This window comes from Camelina sativa, unplaced genomic scaffold, assembly GCF_000633955.1.
Source record: "Camelina sativa cultivar DH55 unplaced genomic scaffold, Cs unpScaffold00782, whole genome shotgun sequence".
Classification (NCBI taxonomy): domain Eukaryota; kingdom Viridiplantae; phylum Streptophyta; class Magnoliopsida; order Brassicales; family Brassicaceae; genus Camelina; species Camelina sativa.
In genome coordinates, this window is record NW_010921910.1 from 5,651 (window position 1) to 10,826 (window position 5,176).

General features: G+C 35.4%; 2 long non-coding RNA genes across 4 annotated transcripts; both read left to right on the forward strand.

The window, feature by feature from the left end:
• LOC104773932 lies at positions 1-2,460 on the forward strand. 3 transcript variants are annotated; one of them, XR_002037207.1, is made up of 9 exons: positions 1-657; positions 845-905; positions 1,142-1,234; positions 1,450-1,560; positions 1,644-1,735; positions 1,815-1,913; positions 1,996-2,080; positions 2,165-2,198; positions 2,330-2,460. It is a non-coding gene; the product is annotated as an uncharacterized LOC104773932 (long non-coding RNA). The 3 variants fall into 3 exon arrangements; XR_002037206.1 differs by having other exon boundaries at positions 1-905; positions 2,165-2,262; positions 2,330-2,422; XR_002037205.1 differs by having other exon boundaries at positions 2-905.
• Positions 2,461-2,493: 33 nt separating this feature from the next.
• On the forward strand, positions 2,494-3,131 carry LOC109131616. Its single transcript, XR_002037208.1, has 3 exons — positions 2,494-2,670; positions 2,747-2,760; positions 2,864-3,131. It is a non-coding gene; the product is annotated as an uncharacterized LOC109131616 (long non-coding RNA).
• The last annotated feature ends 2,045 nt before the right edge of the window (positions 3,132-5,176 follow it).

Below are 5,176 nucleotides of genomic sequence, written 5' to 3' on the forward strand. Positions count from 1 at the left end.
TTTGGTTAAAAAAAAAAACTTGAGATTTTATGCTTTTGATCTTGAGATCTGAAACACAACAAACTTGAATGATCGATTCGTGTTTTTTTGGATTCTCTTAAAATTTGGGTGGGCAAAAAACATCATATTGATTCCTTCTAATTTGATTCACTTTCTCTCGAGAACAAAGTTTTAGATCTAGTTTTTATTTTGTCTGAGTTATCGTCCGACCAGCAACAACAAAAATGAGCAATCTTTCACTCCCGTCAGCGCAGCGGTGGGTTTATGACAAGCAACGCGGCAGTGACGCATCCACGGTGGCTGGGACGTGTGTTGCAGAGCGGCGGTTCTCTGGAGTCGACTTGGAGGCGGACCCGTATACCAATTACCACGATTAACTGATATTGCTTGCTTTATAAACTCGGAATCTATGGCGGTTTCTAACGCCTTTGCTGTTACCACAAAGCTGGAATATTTGTTATCGAATCAACTTAACCCATCATCATCATCTTCTTCTTCTCCGGCGCCGTTTGGTGTAATCGGGATTCATGATCTTCCCATGAACAATAATAGGAACAAGCGAGGTCTAATCCAGAGAGCCCGTTGCGAGATTTCCACTTCTAAATCAACCAGCGTCTCTGCTCTAGAACTGCTCAAGTCTTCTGCTATTGACCATACGTTATCTCTCTCTCTTTAAATCCCAAATTTGGAGTTTTTTTTTTTCTTTTCTTTGGCTGCCAATTTCTAAATTTTGATGGGATTTGATAAGCTATTCAACATTTTGCCGCTTTGGAGGAGATTGAATTGTATACTTCTTTGAAGCTAAAAAGTGTCAGTTTTTACTGAACTCCGATTGTTTTCATAGTTTTCAGGATACACAAAGGAAAGAAGTAGTTCTCATTCAAGCTTTTTAGCAAGATTCTCAGGTAAGTAGTTCTTCTGTTCGATATATAGTCTCAGCCCAAGGTCATTCCTTTTTTCAATTCAACTTCACACTTTTGGGGTGTTCAAAAGGCTTGATTTTTTTTACTTAGGGATTGACAAAATTGATTTTTTTCGAAGCGACTTTTGATTGTATGATGATGATGATGATGATTAGGCTTTTTACAATGCATATTGCTTTGGCTTTAAGGTATTTGATTGTTTTTGTTTGCTTTTACAGTCAAGTATACATGGCTAAAGAGATCAAAACTGGTGAAATTGTGGCTCTCAAAAAGATTTGTATGGACGGTGATGTGTTATCTTGATTGGTTGGGTTCGTAATTTTTTTTATGTAGCTCAATTTTGCATAAAGAGATATAATTTGGGAGAAATTTTGACCTAATCTCTGTTTCTTGAGTAATTTTAAGACCGCAAAGTAAGATCGTTTTATATCTGAAAATTTGACTCTTTGTTTTTTTTTTTAACTAGACCTGTTTTGTGTAACCCTTCCGTTTAATTTTTTCTTTGTTTCTGAAACTTTTTTGGCAGGCAGAAAGAAGGCAAATCTGGGTGTCTCGTGTTCTTCTTTCCCTCAAATTCACCTCTTCAAAATCTCTACTCCACTGCGTGTTCGAAGATCCGTCGTCTCGAGCCGTAAAAGTGTGAACTTTTCCATCTCTCATAAAATCAAACATATAGCAAAAGGTGTGTCTTTTCTCAGTTTATGTCTTGTGATTTTGCAGATTCAGGAACTGGTTTAGCAAGCGAGGATTAGAAATTGTTGCTGGAACAATATGGTTATGACGCCAATGATGACTTTGGGTCTCAATCTAAGGTAGATTTTCAATTTTTTTCGATTTGGTTTCTGATAAATTGTTGAGAGGTGAAGCTTGAGTTCTTATTGCACATTGTAGAAGGCGAGGAGGAAAGAAGAGAAAATGAGTGGAAGGAACAGCCATCAAGTAGAAGAAGTTGTTGTAGTACAGACAAGAACAACTCATAGGTTACTTCAGGTGTGTGTATTTGCTTTGTTTCATTTTCTTGTTTTTAGGGGTTTCTGTTGTTTGATTTTCTCAAATGTGTTTTGTGTTTTAGGTTCTTGCAGGAACTTTCTCTTAAGGGAATGGATGTGAGACCTATGACGGAAGTTGTTAAAGGAGCAGCTTTTGGGATTCTCCAGGTAAAGAGTAATGAGAGATATTGACTCTTTTTATTGTTCTGTGAGATTAACATTCCAAGACTGATTCTTCTCTTTATTATGTAGGCTGCTGGCGGTTGTCCCACGTCTCTGCGTCCTGGTAAGTGGTTGGATTTTTACAGTGGTATGTAGGAATTGAAGCAATCAGTCGAGGATGTTCTGAGGTAGCAAAGAAATATTAGTGGCAGGAAATTTTTTGTATGGTTTTGTACTTGATTAATTTCTCCACAGGCGCACTTTGTTGAGATGGATCCTTGGGTTGTTTCGAATGTTCTACAACCAAACTTGGAACACACTGGGTTTGTTGATGCTTCGGTTATACACACTGCTCCAGTCGAAAAATTCTTAGAACGTGCTGATAAAATAGTAGGCATGTCTAGTCTTTAAGATGTTAAACAATTTTCATTTTCATAACTTGTTATTACTTGCAAACTTCAGTTTTCAATAGTGTCTGTTTGTTAAGATTATTTTGGGTCCTAGTGCAAACTCATGCTCTTCTGAACAAAATCTGATCTAGGTGGTCGAGTACCCTTCACGAACAACACTGCTTGATTCATGTGGATGCCTTGAAGGTAATTATTTCCCTTTTACTACTTGTTTGATGAATGGGGTTGTATGAATGTTGATGAAACAAAATTTCTGTTACAGATGACTGATCGAAGGTTTGGCCAGACACATGACTTCACACATGTTGTTGTATTTTCCTGCGTGTATCAAAGATTCAAACTTTTGTATCTAACTCAAGAGTTGGAGCTTTGATTTCAGGGAACCGCAAGCTCTAGATATCGGTGCACATGAGATTCTCCCTGATGCGGACATCGCTCTTGCTGCTGGACTAGACGAGCTGGCGGACCATATCAGAAGCAAAAGATCAAACTCAACGGAGGAACCATCCACCCGATCAACTTGTAGCTTACCTTCTGTTTCACCACGACCTTATGAAGACTCCATGGTGTTTAGAAGCTCCCAAAACGACAAGATTTCTGTTTAAACGTAAAGACTCAAAGAAAAGAAAACTTTCTTTTTTCGGTGATCCTCTTGCCTTTCTTCTCAAGTCCACATCCATCTCTTTTGATCCAGGCCCTTCATTTCATCAATACAATCCTGGACGTCCATTCAACCCTAAAGACATGAGTATCTTCTCAGCCACCATCGTCAATGCTCACCACCAATGCCAAACAGCTAGAAACTCCAACGTTCTCCTCCATTACTTCGCATATCTAGTTTCCTTTTCTGCGTATTTTATGACCGTTTTGTCTTTATCAATTTCTATGTTTAAGTTGTTTGCTTCAGCATTTTGTATGGAAGCATTTTCTAAGTAATAAAAAAAAAATCAGTGTCATTTGTCAAAATCACACAAGTTGTTGTATATTGATATGAATGAGGACGATACTCAATCCACATTAGCAGTATTCAATGCTCAGAGTGAAATCGTTGTCTAAAGCCAAACTGCAATCTTCAAACATAAAATTTGTCCTCTAATTTTCTTGCTAGTTTTAGTACCGTAAACTTTCTCTCTGAATCTAACCCTTGTTAGCCTATAACTTATAGACGCGAATTTTAAATTTTCGTATATAGACGATGGACAACTATGTATGTTTTTGCTTCCATTCAGTTTATAAAACTTGGTACAACTATGACCAAATTTTTAAAATGAACCAAAGACAATAGGATCAAAGACAATAGGATATTAGTAAAAAATTATTTGGTATACACATAATTATACATAGTTATCCAGTTGTACTCTCATATTTATAGTTAACTTTTGCATTTTCTCGTATTTCCAGTTTGACTATAATATAAAATATTAATTAGCCGTTCACCACAAGATTTATCACTATTAATCAGCATATACAAGGTTTTCATAACACAATGTTCATAAAAGGTTGGGTTTCACCTCTTTTGCTTCTTTTGAGGTGATCACTTACTAAGTCTTCCTTATACTTTAAAGAGTGTTTTATGTGAAAACGATAGTATATATTAGAAAGTGATAAATTCTTGTATAATTGATTAAACATGGTTATTTAATAGTTCAATATGTAAAGAAATTCTTATAACCTTAATTATAATTTTCATATTTTAAATATAAATACAAATCTAAATATATATTTAGTTGTACCTAGTTGAACTGAGTATTATATATTTATGTTATCTAAATATAACCCTCTATAGTTAAAATGTAATTTTGTGTGGTTATTATTCATTACCTCTTGAAAATATAATAAATAAATAAACAATTACGAATTACATAGGTTGTTCTAGTAACATCTCTTACTTTTTCTAGTTACATCTCTTACTTGTTCCATTTCCAGTGAACAACAATGACAATATTAGCTAGGGTTGTAGAAGAAGATATGTTGAAGATGACTACAAAATTACAATAATATTGTTTATTAAAACGGATTTATGGACCTACACTAAGCAAAAGAATGTTATGTCTAATCTCAAGAACATTATGTATGTATAAGTTCATATGTACGTACACATTTATATGTGCGTACTACATGTTCGATTTTAGGTTTAATGAACCTGAAATTACCAGAATATCCTCGTCTTCTACCTCTAACATACGACTGAAAACCCTAATTTCCCCTGTCTCACTTTATTTTTTCACGACTTATGTCTATTTTTTTGGTTTCACTTGTGGGGTTTTTACTCAACTATTATAGATTTTCATCTCAACATCTGATTTCTAAATTAAAAACCTATAAAAAGTGAGTTATATAGATTTTCGAACAGATATCTAGCTCTTCCATGGATGAACCCAGAGGAAAGATTAACGAAACAGAGTAGGAAAAAGACGTTTGCTCCGGCCGACAAACAGAATACGATTGATGAATCTGCTACAAACGTTATTACATGAACACCATAGATCGGAAGAACAGCAAACGTGTTTAGATCTACCTCCAATAAGTCTATCGCAACGCTAGACTGTCTTTGACAGCTCAAACAAATTCGTGTTATTCTGGTAAGACTTTACAGCTGTCAAAAATGCTTACTAAATCTACCACGGACAAGAAACCTACCATCACACTCCGAAAACTATTTCAAAAAAACAAACAAGTATACCAAAAATAT